Genomic DNA, 15,304 nt, shown 5'->3' with positions numbered 1-15,304 from the left:
ATGCTGGTTATTGTTGAGGTTCTCACTTCCTTAGGCCTTATCCGCTCAAGGTGAATGTATAATTTTGCTATTATTGACCGTTTCTATTGTTCACATACACACAACATCACCACGTCTGAAACCGCAATTTGCGTTTTTTTTAAAACGGTATAGATAGCGACAAGAAAAATTCACGCTGTGTAGCTTACTTAGGCTGGAGTTGCAGGTGTATATTGCCTAGCCGAGAATTGTAGTTGAAGTTTAAATACCCGGAAATTGCAGACAGGGTTTAGGTGTACATGTGAATGCAGTAGTTGTATTTTAGTGGCGTCGGCAGCAGCATACATGTGGAAAGGAAGAGGAAGCTGCGTCAATACATTTCAAAAACGTCACTGCAACGCGAACTTAAACGGGCCATGCAGACAAAATACAAGTTTTTTTCATTCCAACAATTTCGTGTTTTATAGTGCCCCCAGCGCTTGTCGTATTCACTTAGAATGTAATTAATTTAGGTTAAAGTTTTGATTCGCCTTCCATACAATGTGTTTTCGGGGCGTCAGCATTGAACTCATGTGCACGCATTCAGACGAAATTCTACTGCGTCATTCAGCTCTGCAGCTTCGCTAGCCGTCCGTCCCCCCCGATAGCGCTACCATAGTCATCCACAGGCCGTTGTCCACCGTTGCTTTGTTTCTGACCGTTTTCGCACCTGGCTTGTTTTTGCTACAATAGATAGTAAACTTTTCTTGAAACATGAGATATGCTCGACCATGGCTGGATTTGACTCTCCTCCCGCGCTCACATTACGGTCTTTGCAAAACGGGCTCCGCGCATGCGATTTTTTCTGACGCGCAGTTAGAGAGGCTGACCGCACGAGGGCAGCACCACCTCCCTGCAAGCCCTGGGTGGCCGCGTCACTACGAAAGACAAGAGCAAGGCAGCTTGAGAGTCGACAACATAACCAGTGAGCTTTCGCGGTGGCATTTCCACATGAAACGGGGCAGTTAGTGTAACCGATATGGCTAATATTTGTTGTTCGGGTATGTAAACGATATATACGACAGGCAGTTGTTTGCGCAATAACATCAGCACAAATTGTTCACGTATGTACTATATTTGATTGCAATATTCCTGACTTGAGGCGCACCATGACACAAAGCTTTATTTTATGGCAAGCTTTCTACAATTTTGGGAAAGAAGCATATCCCCTATGACTATACCTAAATAAAATGCAACACACCCCACAGGAGCTGCCTTATGTACACGTGTAAGACGCAAAAACTTGCACCATGTATGAAGGCGGACGACAGAGGCAAGCGCTTGTTCCAACTAGCATTTAAGGAAGCGGGTTCAACTCCCGGCTACGGCGGCTGCTTTTCTGGTGGAGGCGAAAAACGCAACCGCCCGTGTGTTTGAGATTTCGGGGGACATTTAAGATACCCAGGTGGTCAAAATTAATCGGATCGGGAGCTTTCCACTACGGTTCGCCTACTCTTCGGCGCGTTGCACCCCATAATCAATCTGTCATCGATTATTCGTAAAAACGCTCATATATTACACTGATACTGCGAACATCAGCGAAACATTCATTCCGGAGCCTATAGAACGATCTGTCAGGCGAGAAAATGGGCATATATTGTGACAAAGATCGTGTTCTTAAGTGCAGATAACAACTAGGCAACAACCGCCAAGTGTGTGACACCCGGTACCTACACACACAGAAAAAAAAACCAAACAAAGCAGGGTGCGACAGTTTGGAATTATTCAGGAGCAAGGTGCGCAATTTATTGGGCCGATAAACCCAATGACACCATACTTATGCGATTGTGACCAAGGCGAGCCGTCTAAAACACACCAACGGTTTCTATTGCGAGCTGGGTTTTCTGGTTTGCATCGCATCAGCCTCATTAAAGAGAAGCGTGCATTCGCATTTCCGACAATGTGAACTGAGTCTCAGAGTGCACATCCTTAAGGACCCGCCGACGCTCGCGCAAGCGCACGTTCAAGCATCGCGATGTCTGGCCTACGTATTTGTGACCACATGATAGGTCTATAATGCAATACCAACTTTCCCAGACGTCCGCCCTAATCTGCACACTATATTCCATCAGGAAACAAGGTATGAAACACCAGTCCTTAAAAATAAACAGGGTAGACAAAATACAAATGCGCACCAGTCTGCTGCAGATTTAAAAAAATATATTCCTTGTGAGCTGTGTTTCTACCCCGCTGTGCACGTTTTTCCGGTTCATTTCTCTTAAAAACTGGCAAGACCTGGGTATTTATATACAGCTTGGCAATCCTCCTTCACAAGTCGTAGATGCGATTGCTGAGTCGAAAGCAGTTCAACGATGAGGCTTCAGCTGACCAAAAAATGCTGGCTTGTTGGAAGGCAACCACAGTACGACAAGGCTCTCACAATGGGAATGTAGCGATTTTATGTTCTTGATTTCAGCCTGCAGAACACGAAGTCATTTTTCCACGATGATCCTTCAGGACATCTTTTCATGGCGCCACCATTAGTTTTCGCCGCTATGAGTGCTGGCCAACGTTACCAGGTTAGATGCGGGCAGCTTACTGGACAACCGTGCATATTCATCGAAGGATGTGGAACCATGCACTTTCCGCGTCATACACTGTTACACATGGGGCTGTAACCGGCGCTGCGGCGCGCCCACTGCGCCCGTGAACGCGCTTGGAGGCGTACCCGCGGCGTAGCCACAGTGGTCTAGCAGCGCCACCCCCAACTTGCGGCAGCCCCAATGCGAAGGCCCCAATGCGAAGGCCGTAAGGGGAGCGCGGGAGGAGGAGAGTCGAGTCCGGCCGTGTCTCGACACAGGGCCGCGTAAGACAACGTCGCTTACGCCAATCGGCCAGTGTCGTGTAAGATTACTCCAAAGCGCCGGAGTGCTGCGAATTCAGACAAGCATAGCGTGTGCATTACTAACAGCTCTGCGATTCGGTAATTCTATGCTTACCTTCATTTTCGTAACTTTCACTGTTTACCGCACCGTTCTTACTGCTGGTAAATGAATATGCATTGAATTTAGGCGCAAATAGCTCGTTCGGTAAGCTTATAAGCTGTTCCTAATTTGCGCTTGCTTTTGCCGGCCTCAGCCAATCGCACAGCTCGGCACATATGACACAATAGGTTCTGTTGCGGACCCGCTGTGGTGCCTCAGTGGCTTAGGCATTGTGCTGCTGAGCATGAGGATGCGGGTTCGACTCTCTACCGCGGCGGTGCTTTTAAATGCAGAGCATTTCAGTAACTCACGATGTCACCCGCGTTGGCGTCCGTAGTCCGCACCGCACCCCTCCCTACTATATAAAAAAAAGAAATACTATCCGGCGCCAGGTTTCGATCCCTCGACCCTGCGGGCGGAACGCAACGTACAAGGTACTCTAACCACTGCGCCACAAAGCCGACACCGTATGCGAGGCTATGAACGCGCCTTATATCGTTGACTCATTCAAATTACTGCTGATGAGCGCTCTCTCGTCAGTAGTTGCCACAAGTGCAACAACATTAACGTAACGCAAACTACTTACCGTCGTGCGCCCCCGGAAATGCTCTGCATTTGATCGTGCCCCTCGCGAGGGGGATGTTTCAATGCGTCTTCCTACTGGCCAGTACACTCGTCGCCAATTGTCGGATGTTGTGCGAACCCTTTGCGGCTGATGGCGCGTGACTCGAAACGACATTTGCATATGATCAAACTGAAAGGCTCTTTTTTGCTGAAGGTGAACAACAAAAACGCCCGTTCGTACGAGATTTCGGCGCAAGTTAAAGATCCCCAGATGGTCAAAATTAATTCGGAGCCCTCCGGTACGGCGCGCCTCATCGCCAGCGTGGTGTCGCGGCGTTAAATCGTACAGTTAATAAATCAGTATTAGTCGGCGGAAATGAGCTGTGGGTCGCAACGCGATCACCTTGTTTCCTAATTATATAGCTTATTTGAGTGAAGTGTGCATTATAAGTGGTGTGAGCATGATTCTAAAGACGCAATCTTTTGAATGAACCAAACTGGCGTTTTTTCTGCATGGTTCCTTTAAAGCAACAGGCGAAGAGGTGGCTGCTGACGGGAAATATCAGGGGCTTGGCTTACTAGCAATAGGGGTGATGTCTGCGGGAGAGATGTCCTTTGCCTGTACTCTTAGCAGGGGAGGTATCATATCTACCCGATTTTAAATGCTTTGTCTTCCGCTACACCGACGCCGTGACCGTCGGCTTTGGTTTTGAAGCGTAGCTTCTTTTGTCTGTGTTGTGCAAAAGCGTTTTCGTTGATGTCAACAATATACAGCGCGATATGCGTAAAGGAAAATAAGATAGGTGCACCCAATCGCTAGTGTGCTGGTTTTTGTTCTTGAAGGGATTGGGTGTGATGTTGTGGTGTGTGTTTTTTATTCTTTCATATTTAAGCGCCTCTTGAGTAACATTTTGGCCGGTGTCTCTCACATCTACGCACGCACATATACCCGGTTGCCACTGCATGCGTCCCTGGGTAGCAGGGACCGAGGGGAGGAGTGTACTCGCAGCAAGGGTTAACCTTTGTGCGACTCAGCTGTCGTGTGGTTCCGCGTGCGAGCTGCGCTCACACACCGCCTTGGCGGACGCACCGTCAATCTCCCGACCTATACCCTCAACGCCTGTAACACTCCCGACTCCCACAGCGCAATGCTTTGTACGCAGGTGTACCCTGCGACTGGGCACATTATATGTTCAGTGCATCCTTTTTTCGGTTTCCACAAATAAACGCCAAAACACTTATTAACTGTTCATTGTGCTCGTTGAAGGTCTCAAAGTGGACGTGCTAAGGCTCAGACGTGCCTGATTACGGTCTTTCGTGGTGTGGAGGTCTGGGTTCTTATGTTCCACAGACATTACAGCACCTACAACATGAAACAAAAATGGACAGGCAGTTTAACCACCACAAAAAAGCGGTAGTCTTTCGAAGTTTCATTCAAATACTTTAATAAAAAGCTTGCTCATTCGGAAAAACCAAGCAAACGTGTTTTGTTTGTGGGCAATGCTTAAACAGCGCCCAACCACTTCGCTTCTTGAATGAGTCGAAGGACATTGTACTCTTTTCATCAATTTACTTTCTTCGTCTATCTGGGGTGTTATCACTCTCTTGCTCTGACGTATGCATGCGCCTACTGTCTTTTATTGAATTATAGGCTTAGTAAAATGACATTCTTCAGTTGTTTGTCAGTCGTTTGGTGCCTCACTTCTGGTTCCTAGTATTTACGCTGTTATTGAAGTAGCAAAATGTGTGTCCAAATAGTCAATCGAAAAGTGTCAGGATATCGAATGGCACTATATTACATTTGAATGGAAGTCCGACATTCCTTTGCAGAGGAAATTATATATACTGTTTTATATGTACAGAAAAATTACTCGGAACACCAAACTTTGCTTAGGCTCTTTGAAAGAGGAAACGCAGGATACGATTGGACTTGCAACATTTGTATACCCGAACGCAATTCGACAACGCAGTTACGCCACATCACCACCTCTCATCCCACGAAAGTCATTTTACTATAGGTTATCACTTTTAGTTCTCTTATTTCACATTACACAATTTCATTACCCAAATATATTTCTTTAAAAAATAATTTATGTTAAATTTGTCCCCATTCATGTTGTTTCATTTTGATGGCTACCCCAGACTACACTAATTTTATTCTATGTGTTTTTAGCTTCATTTCTGTTGTTTCATCCCAACTTGTTTTGAGCTGGTTAATTTCTAACTCAATTATTATTATTTATTACAGAATATTTCACTATTTTCCGACCACTGAAGACGTATGCTTCACTTTTCAACAATTAATATGAAAAATAATAACCGTTGTACCGTCTCTTTCATGGTACCAAAAACCCATGCGGGTTTTCAAATCTCTTTACGACTGGTATAGAACAACTCCTGACGAGCCGTTTTTCTGCATCGGATGGCGGATCACGGGTATTTTGCTAAGTGGGATACTTCTTGTTTTCCCCAGAAATAGCAAAGTTGTACACAAGCTTTGGGACTTGCTTTTAACCAGCATTGTTTTCGCTATGCGTGAAATATAAAAATAAGTACTCACACGAAATTTTCGTGTTCCGTTATTTTGCTGCTAACCGGGTTCAAGTGCACAATAGTCATAGAATGGCAGAAAAAACTGTCAATAGCAGTGCAAATATTAGTTCGCAGCCTCATTTATTTGTGTCAGTTGCGGTTTCAACTAAACGAACGCTGAGGCTGCAACCATGGTAACACAGCGCTCGTGACGTCACCATTCTCGTCGCAGCACTGCCTGTGTGAACGCCCGCACGCTAGCGCTAGCCCGCGGGCCCCGAACGGCCATTGTTTCCACCCTCTCCACGTGCCGGGAAGAATCACGCCACTCCGAAAACCGCGGTATGTACACACGGCGAAACAGCGTCCGCCAACCTCAACAAGTGCGTTGTCCCCGTCATGGGAACCCTCACGTTGGCAGTTTGGGGAGAGAAGGAGTGAATGGCGTTATGCTGATGCCTATTGCTAAATGGTATCCGTTCTGATCTTTCTAGTGCCCGCAAAGAATAAAATGAATTTATTATGTGCTATACTGAACGGTTACTGTTGAAAGTTTCTTGGATATATTCGTATGCAAAGGAAGATTTATTCATAGTTACCCAAGTTTGAAATTTTCAGCCAGTATTCCTTTAGGAGCTAAGTTCGAAAACGTGTTTTCACAACCTGCATCAACGTCTCATAAAAGTACCGGAGCATTTCTACATGACCTCCTATATTTATGTTTGCACAACCAGCACTCCGCTTTGCGACTTCTCTCAATGCAGGTGTACTATAATGGTATAAACCTAAATTTTAAATAAAAAATATTCGCCTTGCTGCACCTTTTGGGTCGGAGCCAAACTTAGCAATTTCGCAGAAGTCCTAGCTCTTTAGAAGCGGTATATTTATCTTAAGTTGCGACAGTACGCAACGGTGTGCAGTACTGCACTGATGTTTTCAAAAGTACTTACACCTTATCAGCGTAGAATTCATCCAGTTGTATCCACCACACCCGAATTCTTGGTAAAACTTCATAAGTATAGACCGGCCATAGCTGCAAGAGAGGCAATTTGTGTACATGACACCTATATCTGAACACCGGCAGTCCAGATGCCGTGCAAGTTATAACGAAATGATATTACTGGCGATAATGTCCAGATTTCTGTTCCTTTAGGTCACCCCTTTGCTCCTTGCTATCATTATTTATACGTCGCTTCTTGCACACTTTCTTTGCAGGCATGTATAGAGAAACGTTACTGATTGCGGAATAATGCACTGGGATTTCTTGTGCAAGTGCATTTAAAATTGACAAAGTGCTTGCTAGTTGTGAAGACACGGAGCCTTGTCTGTAAGAAAGTTTCCAGTGCGCGCCACTTTAAATTTCTATGTGTTTGGATCAAAGATGTCGTTACAATTTGTGGCATATGTTCAAGCAAGCTTCTTCGAGTTATTCAAAGAGCTTAGAAACACTTGCCCGAAATTGTCACTGTGAAGGTATTTGCTGCGAAGCGTACAAATAGTTCGGAGACATTTTTTTGTTAGAAGTATAGATGAGTGCTCTCCCTGCTATTGCGAGCCGAAGAAAGATTCATTTATTTCATATATTGGCGAAACTCAAGGAACTGTCTTAACGCAAGAACGCCAGAACGAAAGAACCCTAAGTGATATTACAAATTTACGGTGAACTGTAGCTGTACTTTTGTTGACTTGTTGTTATAGTTACACTATAAAGCTAGCAATAAAAATTTCTCCACTACACCTTTACCTGCAAAACTTGGGGTGGCCTTTGGTTTGCAGGTTTCGTCTAAAATTGCGTTCAGCGATGGTATCTAAACTTGCGCATTTAGGAACACGCGTTGGATGCCATTGCATCAAGTCTACCCGAGGGACTATGCTGCGCCCTAATTTTTTTTACATTTAGATCAATGATAACCAATAAAACGTTTTTGAACGACTTTCTACACCGTTACACATAAATCTTCTTCAACAGCAAAAAAACATTCAACCCCAAAAATTATTCTCACTGATGCAAGCAGGAGAAAATGCGGGAAATACTGGCATTAAAAGCAGGATTCAGCATACATATACCACTGTACACGGCTTCTAAACGAGCTAGGTCACTTGCCACCGTGTGCGAAAACGAAACTAAAGCATCATTTTTGCCTTTTGACACTCTTAGGTGCGTTAACATGCTTCATGGACCAAACAAGTGTTGAAAGGGGGCTTTTTCGGGAAATCTAGGCTGTTTTACGCACTCGAAATTGTTGAGATGTTGTTAGCTGTGATACTTTAGAGGGTGGTGACGTTCGTATTTATCGCTAGCGGAGACGGCCTTTGAAATTCAGAGTTTGTTTGGACTAAAGAGCGATTTTCATTTTCTGCGAGGAGAACCGACGCTGCAGGTAGGAGGGGCGACGCGCAACTATACGCCGACAGACAGGCCTAGCCCCTAACCGACACCTCTCTCACTCGTAGGAAAGCACAGTAGTTTGTGATTCAGGCGAACCTCGCTAAATTACTACACTTCTCTTGCCTAATCTTCAGAAAAATGGCAAAAAACAATCACTCACCAACTTAACAAATTCGCTACATCAAGGTTAACCATCGCAATGCCTTCATTACCTGGGTGTTCGCAAATACCTGGGCGTGAATAAGGGTGGCAGTGGAGAATTGAAAAACTTCGTTAACTCCAGGAGTTCGTTACACAGAAGTTCGTTACGTCCAGGTTTAACTGCATAATATACAGGCATAAGGCAAGAGCAAGTACACATTTTAAGGAATCGTTTATTGTCCCTAGATGTGGCTATTTCAACGCTTGTGACGATGCAGACTTCTAAGAGCATAAACCGGCCCATTTTGGGTTACAGTAGATCTCTTTTGATTTTGGCTTGCAGTTCTTCTAATACTTTTGACGTTTCAGTAACCCGCAATCTTTACAATTGTCGCCCACCGCTTGCGGCAAAACGACACTAAAAAAATCATTCACCCCTCTTTCAAACGAGGACGATGGTTCAACGCTAAGCTCTCTCGTGATTTATTCTTTGGTTATCGTCTACGTTTTCCAAACCTCTTCGGCCCCTTCAAAATTGAGAAATGGGAGAGACGACGGCTTCATAAAGTGAGGGACCCAGGTTTGAATCCGGCCACGGGAAGCGGTGTTTTTTTTTCCTTGCCATTTTCGCGTTTAAGACGCCTCCGGTGCGAACGCTAAAGCTTCGCTTTACAACCCTAGCTAGAAGTAAGGCCCCTGTAATTTTAGGGATCTTAGCTAGGATGGCCTCCACCCTGCCTTGAGGGTACCCTGAGCCCCTTTCAACTAAGCCGCCAATGGCATCAACGCAGCTACAGCGCCGCCAACATCACCACCACGTTTCCGGACGACCTCTTTTATTAGCTGTCATTCTATCGCGCTGAATCCTCGCAAAAAGGGTAAGATACTTTACCGACGTGCTCTTCAAGTTGATAGCTCAATAAAATACAAACAAAGAAAGAATTGAACGTTGCACAACCTCGCGTGTACCGCTAAAGGTAAAAAAAAATCCTCCCACCTCCCCGAACGGGATCGTGCGGAAATGCGAATGCATTGGGTGCACCGAATTCTTCTTTGCGGTATCGTTGCCGCGGGGTATTCGACTTCACCGACTTCCATCGCTATCAAGGCGCCAGTCGGCAAGCAGTCACGGAGAGAGGCGCGCGCTCCCTGCATTTATATGCGCAGCGAGCGCAGAGGGGTACGCGGAGAGGAGAGAGAGACCCACGCCAGCCCGCGCGCGAACTCTCTCTCCGCCCCGAGCTCCGCGATGCGAGCGCCCTCACACGCCGAGCGCGCTCCTCCTCTCCACTCAATCTCCGCTACTCCGCCCGAGCTCCGCGATGTGAGCGCCCTCACACGCCGACCGCGCTCCTCCTCTCCCCTTGCCCTCCGCTTCTCCGCACCTGCTCCAGTTGCTAGGCGCGCGCCACAGCTGTTGCTAGGCGCACGCCGCTCAACGACACAAGACAACCCGCGGCTAAGAAATGCATTCGCATTTAAAACATCTCCCGTAGGAACCCGCTTTAACATCTTACGCTTCAAGGTGACCTCATGAGCCCAAGCACAACCAGCCACCGATCATTAGGACATCGCCGGACGACATGGCGCCGTCTTGGTAGAACGAAGGAGTACCAAAAATGTAGGTTATCAAATGAGTTTCCCAGCACCTTTTGTTTAGTTGTCGCAATAACCGTCATCTGCAGTGCCGGGTAACTTTTAAGGTTGTTTGCAAGCTAGCTCTATATTGATTAACAACATTGCCCACACGGAAAGAATTTTGCGTGCTGTGTAATCTTGTTACTCAAAATAAAGAGCATAGATTACAAAATGGTGTTATTCCCAAGATCTCGACTGGTGATCCGCTCTGCAAGGCGGTATTACTCAGTTTTTTTTATCCAGAATTAGTACACTTTGCTGTGCTATCCATTGGATCTTGAATGTTGTGCAGGGCTGAGAATATCGTTACGTTCTGTCTATGAACTAATAGATGCAGTCAAGGAAGCGTTTTCGGTTTCTAAAGGAGCAGTCACCGGCGGTGCGTCTTCAACCACAGTCACTGTTACCCTAGCACGTCATTACTACAACAGGAAACACAACCGATTGAGTAAGAGTTAGCTCGATGGATTAGCCCGTTAGCCCGTCGAAACTACAAACAGGGGATCGTTCCGTGCAACAAAATCTGTAAACACGTCTGGTGGTGGCACGTTTCGCCTCCACCAGAAAAGCAGCCACCATGGCTGGGGATGGATCCTTTTACTTGATCTTAGCAGCATAACGCTATAGTCACTATGCCACCGTGTTGGGTAAAAACACCTTGGCAAGCAAGAGCATTGCATCCAAGGCTTTTCTACACCACGCTACACTTGAGCGTTAGTTTATACATTTGTGTGCGCCTTTCATACTCTTAGGATTCGGAAACTAAGATGTTGTGCTTCAGTCTGATTATGCATTCTGAGCTCATTCAACAGCTCCAGGACAGGCCCGCCGCAGTCCATAATTGACCGGTTGCTCACAATACCAAAGGGAAACTTAAAGCTCAGTTGGAAACAAATTCCCGCATACCCCGGGGTCAAGGAGTCATAAATATATTCAGCGGCCACATTCCTATGTTTGAGAGGAAATTACATCATCTATCATCCCGTAGAAATAGCACGCTCTGTCATTTTAGTGGACATTCAACTTTCTCTTTTACCACACAAGTATTGACGTAAAGCATCAACAACTTAAAGTCGTAAAACATTACGCTGGCTTCCCACATTATCTATTGCCTGTCTGGCAGTATCGAGATACTGCCTGTCCGGCAGTATCTGGCAGTATCGGGATGGAAATGGGGACGGGCGGTTACATGGCAGGGGCGGAGAAAACTTTGAGGTTGAAGAACCGTTTCTGAGGAACAATCGGATGATCTGCCAATTTCGTATCTATGGCAGACTACAAAAATTTGTTTTTGTTGTCTGTGAAAATCATTTTATATAATATCGTATTCATTTATTTCAGCCTCACTCTGCAAAAAATGATTTATAAATTATGCTAAATTTCCGGCTACGAACAAAAATCTTGTCCTTACGTTCTGTAGCTCCATCTTCCTCCAGTCAAGTCTGAGATCTGGTAAAGTGCTTTGATCCGATGTGCTCCTGTGAATACGCTATACACAGTTAATCTTGGGCACATTGATCTCTGGACATCTTCTGTGGTTTTTGTTGCCCCCCTCATCTTGTAAAAGGTTGTGTTAGGACGGGCAAAGAACTGAAATATCAACACGAAATAAAGCAATTACATTGATGAAGTGTCATACAATGCTGTGGTTGAATAGCAAAGTTTTATTTTGCGCATTATCAGTTCTTACAAACACCTATATCCCCCCAAAAAACGGTACGATGAGCGTTAATGGTTTGGTCCTTCGCCGTACCTTTTCTGAAATTAAAATATTTCATATAAAAAAGGAACTTTTTTGCATTTCTGATTTTCAAATGGATAATGAATTTTTCATGTGAAGCAAACTTTCACATAGACACAGAATTTTGTGAGCGTTATCTGAATATAGTGATTGATGTTAAAGTGAGCAATTGTTTTTAAAGAGCTTGCGTAAAAGCAGCATACTTGTTTGCCAGCCCTGTCATTTTGAATAAGACAGTCGACGGGCGCGCTTCTGGTTATACTACAAAGGAAGGCATGGCTGAATGCCAGTAGTGCCAATATTCATTGCAGCATGGCTAGTAATATTCTTTTGAGGATAAACGGAACTAAAACCCAGTAGCAGTAAAGCTTCTGGGATCTAATATGCAAGGAGTAGACGCCGAAGGCAGGTGGTTAGCACTGGTGCTATTCCCTGAAGGTTTGCTGCTACGGCTGGTGACGTTATTTGAAATGCAGCTACGGCTATGAGTATATATGCAGCATAGAGAAAGGTGTTTCGACACCCTCATCAGGTGTTTCGACAGCACCGTAGCGACTTTGGCACCGTAGCACCGTAGCGACTTTGGTGTAGCTATGTGTTCAATAAAATGGCGTCACCAATATTTCCAAATGTGAAACTGGAAACCAGCAAGGATTATACACTTAGGCAAACAGTCCCCCTTCTCACGCGTCCCAATTATAACCCAAGGAGTTCAAAAAGCACCTCTTATAAGATTCCCGGTCGACACATGTACGCTACACAAGAAGCCTAATGTTGGGCTTCGGTTGTTACGTCACCGCTCTACATTCTAGCAGGCCATAGAATACGGCCACGAGCTTTTACTGAAAAAGCCTTCGACCTCTATTTCATAAAAATTGTCAGGTATAGAAAACCATCAGGAGAATCGGTGTTACAGAGAAACAGAGTGCGAGCCGGGGAGCACTATACCGGGAAAGGGAAACCACCGCGCAGATTAAGGGTTCTGAAAAACGCCGAGGCATGTAGAAACGCGCACGATGCGGCTTATATGCCGCGCCTCGTCAGCTTAAAGTTTTGTTAAATATTGGTGCTGGTGACGCTGCACCAGGCCATGGTCATTAGCGGGTAACACGGAGAATATTCGACACGGCGGAGCAGGCGAAGGGAGTTCGATATGCTACTATTAACCACTGTCCTTGGAAGGAAACAGCCGTGGGTAAAGTTGCGGCAGCTGGACGCGAGGATAGAATAAAAGTTCAATGCAAGATTAATAGCTGATCAACCCAACAAGTTCGCTTTGCCTTTATATTTCTAGAAACTTTGGCATTTCAATTACGTTTTCAATTCCAATTGCAATGCCTGCGCAGATACCTCAAGAATATCTGCAATTTTTACTAGTAGCGCCTGTTATTGCATCGCATCCTTGTATTCCCAACATTCCGTGTCAAGTACACATAGTTTTCGTTAAGCCTAACGTTATGTTGTCCGATACAATGTTGCTACCATGGTCATCCATATCTTTACTTGGCTGTTTTAGAATGCCTGTAATTTTACAGGCAATATAGGAATGTCAAAACAATATACACAAAAAAGTTTTTTTGGGGGGCAGAGACTGAATGCGCTCTCGTTTTTTCAAATATAAACACACTACAAAGACGACTGCCCCCACTGTTTTTATTCCGTGTACGTGGGCGACTTCAGGATCGCCTTTATGTCATATAGCTCCGCAATCTGTGAACGACGCATTTATTACCAGACTAGCAAGGTAAGCGGACACGAACGGTTTTAACAGCAGTCTCGAGAGAAGCACTTGTTTTCTCTTTTAGAGGTGCCCTCAGAGTCGATCTGCAAACCACGATAACATATTGTGTAGTAGACAACCTTAAAAAAGAACAGAAGTCTCTTGGCATACCTTTTAATCATGAGCTTACATTCATCTCGCATATTAAACAACTGCTGCCTAAGGTCTTAAAATCGACGTAAATATTAAAGCCTTCTCTCGCCAGTTTATACTGGTGATAGTACACTCAATTCGACATTTTGTAACAGCTTAGTGCGGCCACGAATTCCCAATGTGAGCGTAATATTCTGGTCTGCCTCTAAGACAATTAAATAATTTTAACAGAGCGTTGCATCTCGGGCTCCAACCAGGGTCTTCCAGATTCCTCACGAGCCATATTGCACACCTACTGTTAAAACCGATAAGTGGTGCTCGAGCACCACTTTACGAAAACGGGGTGGACGAATAGCGGAGAGATGTTATCATTCAAACAAATTCTCTGAAATATAATAAAGCAATGCTTTCTACCTCTACCAGCCAACGGTTGTATAGCGGGGTGAGGGAAAATAAACTCCCAACGTGGCGGAGGCGGCGGGGCGGGGTAGTGGGAGGTGGTTGCGAAGGATTTTACACACGTAGCGCGATGTGGATGGAGCGGCAAATTTACCCAGCGTTCTCCGCGTGGAAGTGCCTGCTCACCGGCGGGGGCGTCGGTGGTATGGTTTTGTCGTCTGCTTCAGCGACTGTTGTTTGGGCAGTTTTGCGCAGCTTGGCGTCCATTGTGCGTTTTTTTCGTTCGGCTCGATTAACTTGTTCGGCAGAACTCCCTGAGTAGCCCGCACCTGACGGTCGTACGGCAAAGATGCGTCCAGGGTTGGTTTGAAGGGCGGGAAAACAAAATGTTAAGACCAAATACAGACATCTGGCGGCTAGAGAAACGCTACCTTTTCCGCACTGACTGACGCGAATGGGACTCCGTTTCCTAAATTGATGAATCCTAGTTCGGTTGCGTTTTGAGAGGTGTTACAGAAGGCGGAAGGAGCAACTGTCCTGATAACCAGCGTCTTTAAAAGTTCTCTCACCTTTCTCGCAATTCTCAAACTCACTAAACTAGCTAGTTTAAATCCGTATAATTGGGAAGCAATAAGCTCACATGCCTTATTGGTTCGGTGTCTACGCTTGTGCTGGGCAGTGGTGTAACCCAGAGCTAGCACATCAGAGTGGCTATGTTCCGCTGTGTCACCCTTCGAAAGACGCTCCTATGTGTTTTCTTTCAAGCGATGCCCGGCAGGGCTACGGTAGAAAGAAAACAGATAGGAGAAAACCGAAAACGGGCCACCATTCTAGGCCGACCAGGGTCAACGATGCTGCGTTCGGGACACCACCCCCGCGAATTTCAAGTTGCGGCTGGCAGAATCTCTCGTTTCACTTTTTGTAGAGCCACGTGTATGAATTCAAGTGGCGTCGCATAGGCAATTGTTGTGGGTGTCGTTTTAAGCTCTGCTTTCTAACCACCTTCAAAGCGTAGATTGGAGTCAATTTTTTAACCCCTCCGTTAGCGCCTTCGCAATTTTTCTCTCAGAATAAGAGCGGAGACA

This window comes from Haemaphysalis longicornis, unplaced genomic scaffold (assembly GCF_048455015.1).
Source record: "Haemaphysalis longicornis isolate Haplotype H1 unplaced genomic scaffold, Haemaphysalis longicornis Haplotype H1 scaffold_28, whole genome shotgun sequence".
Taxonomy (NCBI): Eukaryota; Metazoa; Arthropoda; class Arachnida; order Ixodida; family Ixodidae; genus Haemaphysalis; species Haemaphysalis longicornis.
The sequence above is the reverse complement of the archived record's forward strand: the minus strand, read 5'-3'. Positions refer to the sequence as shown.